The following is a 14864-nucleotide window of genomic DNA, read 5'->3' on the forward strand; positions in this document are numbered from 1 at the left end:
ATACGTAATCGCTTACGAGTTGGAGACACTTCCAAATATATAGTATGTAACTTTTTTCTACTCATATCTTTTGATAAGCTGTTACGAGCAGTTGTTCTAAACCATTCCCTCTGTTCTAGCTTGCTGAGTTTAACATGATCAAAGCTGCAGATCCACGATGGAACATGAGCGGATGTCACAAAGGGCAACCACACCGGCACCGGCACCGGCTTCCCACTCTCTGCATCGGCACCGGTTCTGTACCAGCTCCGTTCTTGCATCTACCCAGCAGTCCCCTACATCAGCATTGGTTCTGTAGAGGCCCCATATAATACACCTGCCCGGCGAGCTCTGCATCGGCACCGGTTCCTCTAGCTGCACCGTTCTGCACCTGCCCAACAGTCTCTGCATCGGCACCGGTTCCTCTAGAGGCACCGTTCTTCGCACCTGCCCGGCAGTCTCCTGCATCAGCACCGGCTCGTGTACCAGCCCAGGCTCCTGCACCTGCCCCAGCCAGATCACCGAGGTCTCGGCTCATTCTGTGGCCACCCGTGTGGTGACCAGGACGCATCTGAAGGCTATGTTCGTGAGTATATGACAGCATAACTGCTCTTATCTTGATGTCTTCTCTGCTCAAAGTCTCACATGGTTCAGTGCATTGGTGCCATTGACTAATTTTTGGTGGTATCTCTTGCTTTGAATCAGAAATTGCCTAAAAGTATCTCCAAGGATCTCAATGCTGGCCGAAGGGGCAAGATTTCCCTCGTCATGGAGAGTGAAGGTCTCACCGTGGAGGGACGGTACTCCGTCGGTCCACAGAGATGGCCGCTTGGCTGTTACTTCCAGGTGGAAAAAGTTCATTGACGGTGCCAAACTTCGCATTGGATCAAAGTTGAAGGTCAAGATCTTTCGATGCCGCTGTGACATGCTGGTCATAAAGTTCGCGGTTGTCTAGTTCTGTTGCCCCATGAGCCCTTTAGCAAATGCATTTGTAGTTATACTTATATAAGGTTATCTTATCTGAACTGCTAATTAATTGTATGGGTGGTAAAACTCTGGCAAGCTTTTGCTCTTAGCAAGTATGTATGTATGATCAGCTATTATGATAACTAATGTTTGTGTTCATCTTAATTTGCATTTCCGTTTTAGAAAAAAACTTAATTTCTATTTTGGCTGACCTGTTAGAGAACTATCAGATTGAACCCACAACATGATTCAAATAGATTCATTACACTGAGCCACATGTCTTGACCTTGCTATACACTACTTCCATTAATCAGTGCAAGAAGGCTTACCTGAAATTTGCTGAACCATGGCAGATTCGAATCCACCTTATCTATCTAGAAATACAACCTTTGTAGAAAGAGGATTTGCATTATGGGGAGGCTGACATTGGGGACCCATGAGCCAGCAGCGTCGTCAACGTTTTAAAGGTGGCAGGAGATCGAAAAAAAAATAAGCCAAAAATCAGTTGGTAAACAAATTCAAGAAAAGAAACATTTACCTTTCTGAGAGGATGACATGCGGGACCCATGAGGCAGCAGCATCCTCAACTATTTCAAGGCGGCAGAGGATCAAAAGAAAAAAGGAAATAGCCAGAAATTAATTAGGGTCAAAAATAAATCCATCAAAGGAAACTTTTATTGTTCATAGAGGATGACATGTGGGACCGACTTGCCAGCTGCGTCGTCATCGTTTCAAAGGGGGCAGGGGATCAAAAGAAAAAGGCAAATAGCCAGAAATTAGGGAAAAAAATAAATCCAACAAAGGAAACTTTTATTGTTCATAGAGGATGACATGCGGGACCCATGAGCCAGCAGCTTCCTCAACGTTTCAAAGTCGGCATGAGATTGAAAGAAAAAGGCAAGTGACATAATATCAGGAGCCAAAAATAATCCAAGAAAGAAACTTTATTGTACATAGAGGATGACATGCGGGTCCCATTTTATAGCAGCGGTCTCAACGCTTCCAAGGCGGCACAGGACCGAAAGAAAAATGAAGTAGCCAGAAATCAGGGTGTGAAAAAAAATCCAAGAAAAGAAAGATTTCAATTGGGCTGTATCTGGACATCTGGGCCTTCGAACTATCCTGCTGGGCCTTTTGACTCGTACAATTTCAGCCCACTCCAAAACAGGAAAGGTCGAATTTTTCTAAAAAAAAAAACAGGAAAGTCCTATGCTTCGCAAAAACAAAAAACAAGGAGATTCAACATATAAGTTTGTTTATGTAGATATAAAGATTTAATTTATCCGTTTGCAATAGCTCAGAGCGAAATACAACGTTTATTGTCTGCAAAATAAAATATCACATGTTTCTTGTACGGGGAGGCTGACATCGGGGACCCATGAGCCGGCAGCGTCGTCAACGTTTCAAAGGCGGCGGGGGATCGAAAATAAAAAAAGCCAAAAATCAGTTGGTAAAAAAATACAAGAAAAGAAAACATTTATCGTTACGAGAGGATGACATGCGGGACCCATGAGGCGGCGGCATCCTCTACGTTACAAAGTCGGCATGAGATCGAAAGAAAAAGCCAAGTGACATAATATCAGGAGCCAAAAATAATCCAAGAAAAGAAACTTTATTGTACATAGAGGATGACATGCGGGTCCCATTTTGTAGCAGCGGTCTCAACGTTTCCAAGGCGGCACAGGACCAAAAGAAAAATGAGGCAGCAGCATTCTCAACAATTCCAAGGCGGCAGGGGATCAAAAGAAAAAAAAGGAATTAGCCAGAAATTAATTAGGGGTCAAAAATAAATCCACCGAAGGAAACTTTTATTGTTCATAGAGGATGACATGTGGGACCGACCTGCCAACAGCGTCCTCATCGTTTCAAAGGGGGCAGGGGATCAAAAGAAAAAGGCAAATAGCCAGAAATTAGGGGTCAAAAATAACTCCAAGAAAGGAAACTTTTATTGTTCGTAGAGGATGACATGCGGGACCCATGAGCCAGCAGCTTACTCAACGTTTCAAAGGTGGCATGAGATCGAAAGAAAAAGGCAAGTGACAAAATATCAGGAGCCAAAAATAATACAAGATAAAATGTTCATAGAGGATGACATGGGGGTCCCATTTTGCGACGGTCTCAATGTTTGTAATGCGGCTTGAGATCAAAAGAAAAAGAAAGTAGCTAGTAATTAGGGGGTGAAAAAAAATCCAAGAAAAGAAAGTTGATGGACATAGAGGATGACATGCGGGTCCCTTGAGCCAACAGCTTACTCAACGTTTCAAAGGGGGCAGGGGATCAAAAGAAAAAGGCAAGCCAAAAATCAGAGGGTGAAAAAAAATCCAACAAAGGAAACTTTTATAGCACATAGAGGATGACATGGGGGTCCCATGAGCCAGCAGGTCTCTCAACGTTTCAAACGTGGCATGAGATCGAAAGAAAAAGGCAAGTGAAAAAATATCAGGAGCCAAAAATAATTCAAGAAAAGAAAGTTTTATAGTACATAGAGGATGACATGCGGGTCCCATTTAGCAGCAGCGGTATCACCGTTTGAGAGGCGGCAGGGGATCGAAAGAAAAAGGCAAGTGAAAAAATATGAGCAGCCAAAAATAATTCAAGAAAAGAAAGTTTTATAGTACATAGAGGATGACATGCGGGTCCGATTTAGCAGCAGCGGTATCACCGTTTGAGAGGCGGCGGGGATCAAAAGAAAAAGAAATTGCCAAAAATCAGAGGGTGAAAAAAAACCAAGAAAATGAACTTTTATAGTACATAGAGGATGACATGCGGGTCCCATGAGCCTGCAGGTTCCTCAACGTTTCAAACGTGGCATGAGATCGAAAGAAAAAGGTAAGTGACCAAATATGAGGTGCCAAAAATAATTCAAGAAAAGAAAGTTTTATAGTACATAGAGGATGACATGCGGGTCCCATTTAGCAGCAGCGGTATCACCGTTTGAGAGGCGGCAGGGGATCGAAAGAAAAAGGCAAGTGACCAAATTTGAGGTGCCAAAAAAAACTCCAAGAAAAGAAAGTTTTATAGTACATAGAGGATGACATGCGGGTCCCATTTAGCAGCAGCGGTATCACCGTTTGAGAGGCGGCAGGGGATCGAAAGAAAAAGGCAAGTGACCAGATATGAGGTGCCAAAAATAATTCAAGAAAAGAAAGTTTTATAGTGCATAGAGGATGACATGCGGGTCCCAGTTAGCAGCAGCGGTATCACCGTTTGAGAGGCGGCAGGGGATCGAAAGAAAAAGGCAAGTGACCAAATTTGAGGTGCCAAAAAAATCCAAGAAAAGAAAGTTTTATAGTACATAGAGGATGACATGCGGGTCCCATTTAGCAGCAGCGGTATCACCGTTTGAGAGGCGGCAGGGGATCGAAAGAAAAAGGCAAGTGACCAAATTTGAGGTGCCAAAAAAAACTCCAAGAAAAGAAAGTTGATTGCACATAGAAGATGACATGCGGGTCCCATTTAGCAGCAGCGGTCTCAACGTTTCCAAGGCGGCAAGGGATCAAAAGAAAAAGGAAGTAGCCAGAAATCAGGGGGTCAAAAAAAATCCAAGAATAGAAAGAATTTTGGTTCATAGAGGATGACATGCGGGACCCATGATCCTGCATCGTAAACGGCTCGATCGGAGAACGTTGAACGAGATGGCGCGATCGAGAAAAAAAACAATGCCAGAGAGGCTGCCATCTGGGCCCTACATCCCTCGGCGGTGCGGATTTGCGTTGACTCGGCTGGCGAACCCGAGAATTCGCGATGCACCACGTCCCGGGCCACCATACGCGACGTTTTGGCCGCTTTCGTCGGGCTAGGTGGCCTCAAAAACGAGAAAAAAAAAAGTTTTGACATGCACCACGGAGGGACCAAAATCGTCGGCCATGGTACACCAGCAACCACGGCGCGACTTCAACTTCGTCGGCCATGGCAACTTTTCTTGTAGTGTTATGCATAACACATATGAATTATTACTACCGTTGACAAAATTGTTTCCATGTTTTCAAAATAAAAAGCTCTAGCACATGAGTAATCCCTGCTTCCCTCTGCGAAGGGCCCTTCTTTTACTTTATGTTGAGTCAGTTTACCTACTTCTTTCTATCTTAGAAGCAAACACTTGTGTCAACTGTGTGCATTGATTCTTACATACTTGCTTATTTGCATTCATCATATTACTTTGTATTGACAATTATCCATGAGATATACATGTTGAAAGTTGAAAGCAACTGCTGAAACTTAAATCTTCCTTTGTGTTGCTTCAAAACCTTCTATTAAGAATCTATTGCTTTATGAGTTAACTCTTATGCAAAACTTATTGATGCTTGTCTTGAAAGTACTATTCATGAAAAGTCTTTGCTATATGATTCAGTTGTTTAGTCATTATCTTTACCATTGCTTTGAATCACTTCATTCATCTCATATGCTTTACAATAGTATTGATCAAGATTATGATAGTAGCATGTCACTTCAGAAATTATCCTTGTTATCGTTTACTGATATGTCTCAAACGTATCTATAAGTTCTTATGTTCCATGCTAGTTTTATGACAATACTCACATGTTTTATACACACTTTACATCATTTATATGAATTTTTCAGCACTAACCTATTAACGAGATGCCGAAGCGCCAGTTCCTGTTTTGTGCTGTTTTTGGTTTCAGAAATCCTACACAGGAAATATTCTCGGAATTGGACGAAACGAACGCCCAGGATCTTATTTTTCCATGGAGCTTCCAGAAGACCGAAGAGGATACGAAGTGGGGCCACGAGGCGCCCTAACCATAGGGCGGCGCGGCCAGCATGGGGCCCGCGCCGGCCTATGGTGTGGGGCCCCCGTGCCTCCTCCGAGGCCGCCCTTCCGCCTATATATTACCTCCGTCGCGAAAACCCTAAAAAGTGAAGCCACGATACGAGAAAAGTTACGCAGCCGCCGCCATCGCGAAGCCAAGTTCGGGGGACAGAAGTCTCTGTTCCGGCACGCCGCCGGGACGGGAAATTGCCCCCGGAGTCATCTCCATCGACACCACCGCCATCTTCATCGTCGTTGCTGTCTCCCATGATGAGGAGGGAGTAGTTCTCCCCCGAGGCTGAGGGCTCTACCGGTAGCTATGTGGTTCATCTCTCTCTCCCATGGTGTGATCTTTATGTGATCATGAGCTTTGTATCACTATTAATCTATGTGCTACTCTAGTGATGTTATTAAAGTAGTCTATTCCTCCTCCATGATGTAATGTTGACAGTGTGTGCATCATGTAGTACTTGGCGTAGGTTATGATTGTAATCTCTTGTAGATTATGAAGTTAACTATTACTATGATAGTATTGATGCGATCTATTCCCCCTTTCATAGCTATTGTTGACAGTGTGTTTGCTATGTTAGTACTCGGTCTAAATTGCAACGGTCTGTTATGCACTCTAGAGGTTACTCTAATATGAACTCCGGATGTTGTGGAGCTTGTTTACTCCGGCTTGAGGTGTGCTTTTGTAGCCCTACACAATGAATGGTGTTTGTTATCCAACAAGAGAGTGTAGAAAGTAGCATTTATTTATTCAGTTATGAGATCAATGTTGAGAGTGTCCACTAGTGAAAGTATGATCCCTAGGCCTTGTTTCTAAGCATTGAAACACCGTTTCCAACAAGTTCTGCTACATTTTTGCTTGCTGCCATTTTTATTTCAGATTGCAATTACTACCTACAATCATCCATATTACTTGTATTTCACTATCTCTTCGCTGAACTAGTGCACCTATACATCTGACAAGTGTATTAGGTGTGTTGGGGACACAAGAGACTTCTTGCATCTTAATTGCAGGGTTGCTTGAGAGGGATATCTCTGACCTCTACCTCCCTGAGTTCGATAAACCTTGGGTGATCCACTTAAGGGAAACTTGCTGCTGATCTACAAACCTCTGCTCTTGGAGGCCCAACACTGTCTACATGAATAGAAGCGTGCGTAGACATCAAGCTATTTTCTGGCGCCGTTGCCGGGGAGGTAAGGTAAAAGGTATTCACATCCTCCGACTACTAAGCTGTTTCCTAGCACTGTTGCCGGTGTGTGAGTGCTCGAAGCTATTTCCTTTAGATCCTGCAATTATATCTTTTTGTTTCTTGTTTTTATTTTCACTAGTTAGGCTTAATGGAAAACAACAACAAAATGAGAGATCTTTATGAACTTTATCTTGAATTAGGACATGAGGTGTTTGAAGAGAAAATTAAAAAACCTATGGAACTTTATATGCATGTTAAGGGCAATGTTATTAGTATGAATGCTTTGAACACCATTGTTGCTAATGCTATGGAAAATTCTAAGCTTGGGGAAGCTGGTTTTGAGGAGCATGATATTTTTAGTCCCTCAAACATGGAGGAGAAAATTTACTTTGATGATACTTTACCTCCTATATATGATGATTACAATGATGACTATCATATTTTCGGTCCACCTACTATTGAGGAGAAGATTAATTATGATTATAATATGCCTCCTATATATGATGATTATGGTGATGAGAATAATAATGATAGCTATCTTATTCAATTTGCTCCCACCAAAATTAATAGTAATGACTATGCTTATGTGGAGAGTAATAATTTTATGCATGTAGCTCATGATAAGAATGTTTCATGTGATAGTTATATTGTTGAGTTTGTTCATGATGCTACTGAAAGTTATTATGAGAGAGGGAAACATGGTTATATGCATCTTAATAATATTAAGTTCCCCTCTTTATGTTGAGAATCTTGAAGTTACTTGTGTTTTATCTTCCTATGCTTGTCACTTTGCTCCTCATGAATTTATTTGTGTACAAGATTCCTATGCATAGGAAGCGGGTTAGGCTTAAATTTATTTCATACTTGCTTTTTGATGCTCTTTTTGCTTCAACTCTCATCCTTATATGAGCACCATTAAAATTACCAAGCCCATCTTAATGGCTATAAAGAAAGCACTTCTTGGGAGATAACCCATGTTTTATTTTGCTACTGTTTTGTTGTGTCTTGGAAGTTGTTACTACTGTAGCAACCTCTCCTTATCTTTATTTTATTGCATTGTTGTGCCAAGTAAAGTCTCTAATAGAAAGTTGATACTAGATTTGGATTTCTGCGCAGAAACAGATTTTTAGCTGTCACGAATTTGAGTAGATCCCTCTGTAGGAGAACCTAAAAATTCTGCAAAAATTCATGCGTGTTCCTCAGATATGTACACAACTTTCATTAGTTTTGAGTTTTCTGATCTGAGCAAGTTAAGTGCCTCGAAAAAATTCGTCTTTACGGACTGTTCTGTTTTGACAAATTCCGCCTTTTACTTCGCATTGCCTCTTTTACTGTGTTGAGTGGATTTTTTTGCTCCATTAACTTTCAGTAGCCGTGGGTAATGTCCAGAAGTGTTGGGAATGATTGTGTCCTTGCTGAACATGTGAATTTTTGATTATGCACTAACCCTCTAATGAAGTTTATGAGAAGTTTGGTGTGGCGGAAGTTTTCAAGGGTCAAGAGAGGAGGATGATATAATATGATCAAGAAGAGTGAAAAGTCTAAGCTTGGGGATGCCCCCGTGGTTCATCCCTGCATATTTCAAGAAGACTCAAGCGTCTAAGCTTGGGGATGCCCAAGGCATCCCCTTCTTCATCAACAACTTATCAGGTCACCTCTAGTGAAACTATATTTTTATTCCGTCACATCTTATGTACTTTACTTGGAGCGTCTGTGTGCTTTTATTTTTGTTTTGTTATTTTCATTCTCTGAATAAATTCATGCTTATGTGGGAGAGAGACACACTCCGCTTTTTCATTTGAACACTTGTGTTCTTAGTTTTACTTTTAATGTTCATGGTGAAAGTTAAAAGCTGCTGCATTTATTGCTATTTGGTTGGAAACAGGAAATGCTTCATGTGGTAATTGGTATATGGTCTTCAATAATTCGATACTTGACAATTGTTTTGCTCAATAGATCATGTTTAAGCTCTTGCATCATGTACTTTGCACCTATTAATGAAGAACTACCATAGAGCTTGTTGAAATTTGGTTTGCATGATTGGTCTCTCTAAAAGTCTAGATATTTTCTGGTGAAGTGTTTGAACAACAAGGAAGACAGTGTAGAGTCTTATAATGCTTGCAATATGTTCTTATGTAACTTTTGCTGTACCGGTTCATACTTGTGTTTGCTTCAAACAACCTTGCTAGCCAAAGCCCTGTACTGAGAGGGAATTCTTCTCGTGCATCCAAAACCTTGAGCCAAAACCTATGCCATTTGTGTCCACCATACCTACCTACTATGTGGTATTTCTCTGCCATTCCAAAGTAAATTACTTGAGTGCTACCTTTAAAATTTCATTCTTTGTCTTTGCAATACATAGCTCATGGGAAAATAGCCTTAAAAACTATTGTGGCAAAGAATATGTTGCTATGTATCTTATTTCTTATAAGTTGCTTGTTGAGCGCTAACCATGTTTCTGGGGACGCCATCAACTATTACACCTTTGTTGAATATCATGTGAGTTGCTATGCATGTTCGTCTTGTCTGAAGTAAGGGCGATTTATCATGATCAAATGGTTTGAGTATGCATATTGTTAGAGAAGAACATTGGGCCTCTAACTAAAGCCATGAATAATGGTGGAAGTTTCAGTTTGGACACTAATCCTCAATCTTTTATGAGAATATTATCTGTTGTTGAATGCTTCTGCATTAAAGAGGAGTCCATTATCTGTTTTCTATGTTGTCCCTGTATGGATGTCCTTAGTTGAGATTTATCAAAAACGAGAAATCAAATGCGATCTATCTCCTTGGACCTTTGTACAGGCGGCATAGAGGTACCCCTTTGTGACACTTGGTTGAAACATATGTTATGCAATGATAATCCATGTAAATCCAAGCTAATTAGGACAAGGTGCGAGCACTATTGGTATTCTATGCATGAGGCTTGCAACTTATAGGATGTCTTATGCATAACACATATGAATTATTACTACCGTTGACAAAATTGTTTCTATGTTTTCAAAATAAAAGCTCTAGCACAAAAATAGTAATCCATGCTTCCCTCTGCGAAGGGCCTTTCTTTTACTTTATGTTGAGTCAGTTTACCTACTTCTTTCTATCTTAGTGATTCCTACATACTTGCTTATTTGCATTCATCATATTACTTTGTGTTGACAATTATCCATGAGATATACATGTTGAAGTTGAAAGCAACCGCTGAAACTTATATCTTCCTTTGTGTTGCTTCAAAACTTTCTACTAACAATTTATTGCTTTATGAGTTAACTCCTATGCAAGTCTTATTGATGCTTGTCTTGAAAGTACTATTCATGAAAAGTCTTTGCTATATGATCAGTTGTTTAATCATTGTCTTTACCATTGCTTCAAATCACTTCATTCATCTCATATGCTTTACAATAGTATTGATCAAGATTATGATAGCATGTCACTTCAGAAATTATCCTTGTTATCGTTTACCTACTCGAGGGCGAGTAGGAACTAAGCTTGGGGATGCTTGATACGTCTCAAACGTATCTATAATTTCTTATGTTCCATGCTAGTTTTATGACAATACTCACATGTTTTATACACACTTTACATCATTTATATGCATTTTCTGGCACTAACCTATTAACGAGATGCCGAAGCGCCAGTTCCTGTTTTGTGCTGTTTTTGGTTTCAGAAATCCTACACAGGAAATATTCTCGGAATTGGACGAAACGAACGCCCAGGGTCTTATTTTTTCACGGAGCTTCCAGAAGACCGAAGAGGATACGAAGTGGGGCCACGAGGCGCCCTAACCATAGGGCGGCGCGGCCAGCATGGGGCTCGCGCCGGCCTATGGTGTGGGGCCCCCGTGCCTCCTCCGAGGCCGCCCTTCCGCCTATATATTACCTCCGTCGCGAAAACCCTAAAAAGTGAAGCCACGATACGAGAAAAGTTATGCAGCCGCCGCCATCGCGAAGCCAAGTTCGGGGGACAGAAGTCTCTGTTCCGGCACGCCGCCGGGACGGGGAATTGCCCCCGGAGTCATCTCCATCGACACCACCGCCATGTTCATCGCCGTTGGTGTCTCCCATGATGAGGAGGGAGTAGTTCTCCCCCGAGGCTGAGGGCTCTACCGGTAGCTATGTGGTTCATCTCTCTCTCCCATGGTGTGATCTTTATGTGATCATGAGCTTTGTATCACTATTAATTTATGTGCTACTCTAGTGATGTTATTAAAGTAGTCTATTCCTCCTCCATGATGTAATGTTGACAGTGTGTGCATCATGTAGTACTTGGCGTATGTTATGATTGTAATCTCTTGTAGATTATGAAGTTAACTATTACTATGATAGTATTGATGTGATCTATTCCCCCTTTCATAGCTATTGTTGACAATGTGTATGCTATGTTAGTACTCGGTCTAAATTGCAACGGTCTGTTATGCACTCTAGAGATTACTCTAATATGAACTCCGGATGTTGTGGAGCTTGTTTACTCCGGCTTGAGGTGTGCTTTTGTAGCCCTACACAATGAATGGTGTTTGTTATCCAACAAGAGAGTGTAGAAAGTAGCATTTATTTATTCAGTTATGTGATCAATGTTGAGAGTGTCCACTAGTGAAAGTATGATCCCTAGGCCTTGTTTCTAAGCATTGAAACACCGTTTCCAACAAGTTCTGCTACATGTTTGCTTGCTGCCATTTTTATTTCAGATTGCAATTACTACCTACAATCATCCATATTACTTGTATTTCACTATCTCTTCGCCGAACTAGTGCATCTATACATCTGACAAGTGTATTAGGTGTGTTGGGGACACAAGAGACTTCTTGTATCTTAATTGCAGGGTTGCTTGAGAGGGATATCTCTGACCTCTACCTCCCTGAGTTCGATAAACCTTGGGTGATCCACTTAAGGGAAACTTGCTTGTTGATCTACAAACCTCTGCTCTTGGAGGCCCAACACTGTCTACAGGAATAGAAACGTGCATAGACATCATTTACCTACTCGAGGGCGAGTAGGAACTAAGCTTGGGGATGCTTGATACGTCTCCAACGTATCTATAATTTCTTATGTTCCATGCTAGTTTTATGACAATACCTACATGATTTATTCATACTTTATATCATTTTGATGCATTTTCCGGTACTAACCTATTAACAAGATGCCGAAGCGCCAGTTCCTGTTTTCTGTTGTTTTTGGTTCCAGAAATTCTACACAGGAAATATTCTCGGAATTGGGCGAAACAAAAGCCCAAGGCCTTATTTTCCACGGATTGTTCCAGAACACCGAAGGAGAGACGGAGTGGGGCCACGAGGTGGCCACCACACCTGGCGGCGCGGCCAAGAGGGGGGGGGGCGCGCCCCCCTATGGTGTGGGCCCCTCGGGACCCCTCTGAGGCCGCCCTTCCGCCTATATATTCTTCCAGTCGCGAAAACCCTAAAACAACCAGTCATATTCCACGAAGAGTTCCGTAGCCGCCACCAACGCGAAGACAAGTTTCGGGGGACAGAAGTCTCTATTGCGGCATGCCGCCGGTACGGGGAATTGCCCCCAGAGTCATCTCCATCGACACCACCGCCATCTTCATCGTCGTTGCTGTCTCCCATGATGAGGAGGGAGTAGTTCTCCCCCGAAGCTGAGGGCTCTACCGGTAGCTATGTGGTTCATCTCTCTCTCCCATGGTGTGATCTTTATGTGCTCACGAGCTTTGTATCACTATTAATCTATGTGCTACTCTAGTGATGTTATTAAAGTAGTCTATTCCTCCTCCATGATGTAAAGTTGACAGTGTGTGCATCATGTAGTACTTGGCGTAGGTTATGATTGTAATCTCTTGTAGATTATGAAGTTAACTATTACTATGATAGTATTGATGTGATCTCTTCCCCCTTTCATAGCTATTGTTGACAGTGTGTATGCTATGTTAGTACTCGGTCTAAATTGCAACAGTCTATTATGCACTCTAGAGGTTACTTTAATATGAACTCCGGATTCACTCTCCATGGTGTGACGGTGACAATGTGCGCATCGTGTGTGATTCCTTTATGACGTTGTGGAGCTTGTTTACTCCGGCTTGAGGGTGCTCTTGTAGCCCTACACAATGAATGGTGTTTGTTATCCAACAAGAGAGTGTTTGAGAGTAGCACAAGTGAGGAGAAGTTATTTATTTATCATGTGATCATTGTTGAGAGTGTCCACTAGTGAAAGTATGATCCCTAGGCCTTGTTTCTAAGCATTGAAACATCGTTTCCAACAAGTTTTGCTACATGTTTGCTTGCTGCCATTTTTATTTCAGATTGCAATTACTACCTACAATCATCCATATTACTTGTATTTCACTATCTCTTCGCCGAACTAGTGCACCTATACATCTGACAAGTGTATTAGGTGTGTTGGGGACACAAGAGACTTCTTGTATCTTAATTGCAGGGTTGCTTGAGAGGGATATTGATACGCGTAAAGCACACGCCCATTGGGAACCCCAAGTGGAAGGTGTGATGCGTGTAGCAGCAAGTTTCCCTCAGTAAGAAACCAAGGTTTATCGAACCAGTAGGAGTCAAGGATCACGTGAAGGTCGTTGGTGACGGAGTGTAGTGCGGCGCAACACCAGGGATTCCAGCGCCAACGTGGAACCTGCACAACACAATCAAAGTACTTTGCCCCAACGTAACAGTGAGGTTGTCAATCTCACCGGCTTGCTGTAAACAAAGGATTAACCATATAGTGTGGAAGATGATGTTTGTTTACGAAGAACAGTAAAGAACAATTGCAGTAGATTGTATTTCAGATGTAAAGAATGGACCGGGGTCCACAGTTCACTAGTGGTGTCTCTCCCATAAGATAAATATCATGATGGGTGAACAAATTACAGCTGGGCAATTGACAAATAAAGAAGGCATAACAATGCACATACATATATCATGATGAGTACTATGAGATTTAATCAGGGCATTACGACAAAGTACATAGACCGCTATCCAGCATGCATCTATGCCTAAAAAGTCCACTTTCAGGTTATCATCCGAACCCCTTCCGGTATTAAGTTGCAAACAACAGACAATTGCATTAAGTATGGTGCATAATGTAATCAACACAAATATCCTTAGACAAAGCATTGATGTTTTATCCATAGTGGCAACAGCACATCCACAACCTTAGAACTTTCTCACATCCTTGTCCTGCATTCAATGGAGGCATGAACCCACTATCGAGCATAAATAATCCCTCTTGGAGTTACAAGTATCAACTTGGCCAGAGCCTCTACTAGCAACGGAGAGCATGCAAGAACATAAACAACATATATGATAGATTGATAATCAACTTGACATAGTATTCAATATTCATCGGAGCCCAACAAACACAACATGTAGCATTACAAATAGATGATCTTGATCATGATAGGCAGCTCACAAGATCTAACATGATTGCACAATGAGGAGAAGGCAACCATATAGCTACTGCTATGGACCCATAGTCCAGGGGTGAACTACTCACACATCGATCTGGAGGCGATCATGGCGATGAAGAGACCTCCGGGAGATGATTCCCCTCTCCGGCAGGGTGCCGGAGGCGATCTCCTGAATCCCCCGAGATGGGATTGGCGGCGGCGGCGTCTCTGGAAGGTTTTCCGTATCGTGGCTCTCGGTACAGAGGGTTTCGCGACGAAGGCTTTAAGTAGGCGGAAGGGCGGAGTCGGAGGAGTCACGGGGGCCCCACATGCTAGGGCCGCGCGGGCCCCCTTAGGCCGCGCCGCCCTAGTGTGGCGGCGCCCCGTGGCCCCACTTCGTTTCTCCCTCGGTCTTCTGGAAGCTTCGTGGAAAAATAAGCCCCTGGGCGTTGATTTCGTCCAATTCCGAGAATATTTCCTTACTAGGATTTCTGAAACCAAAAACAACAGAAAACAGCAACTGGCTCTTCGGCATCTCGTCAATAGGTTAGTGCCGGAAAATGCATAATAATGACATATAATGTGTATAA

The sequence above is a fragment of the Lolium perenne genome, chromosome 4, assembly GCF_019359855.2.
Source record: "Lolium perenne isolate Kyuss_39 chromosome 4, Kyuss_2.0, whole genome shotgun sequence".
In the NCBI taxonomy this organism is placed as follows: domain Eukaryota; kingdom Viridiplantae; phylum Streptophyta; class Magnoliopsida; order Poales; family Poaceae; genus Lolium; species Lolium perenne.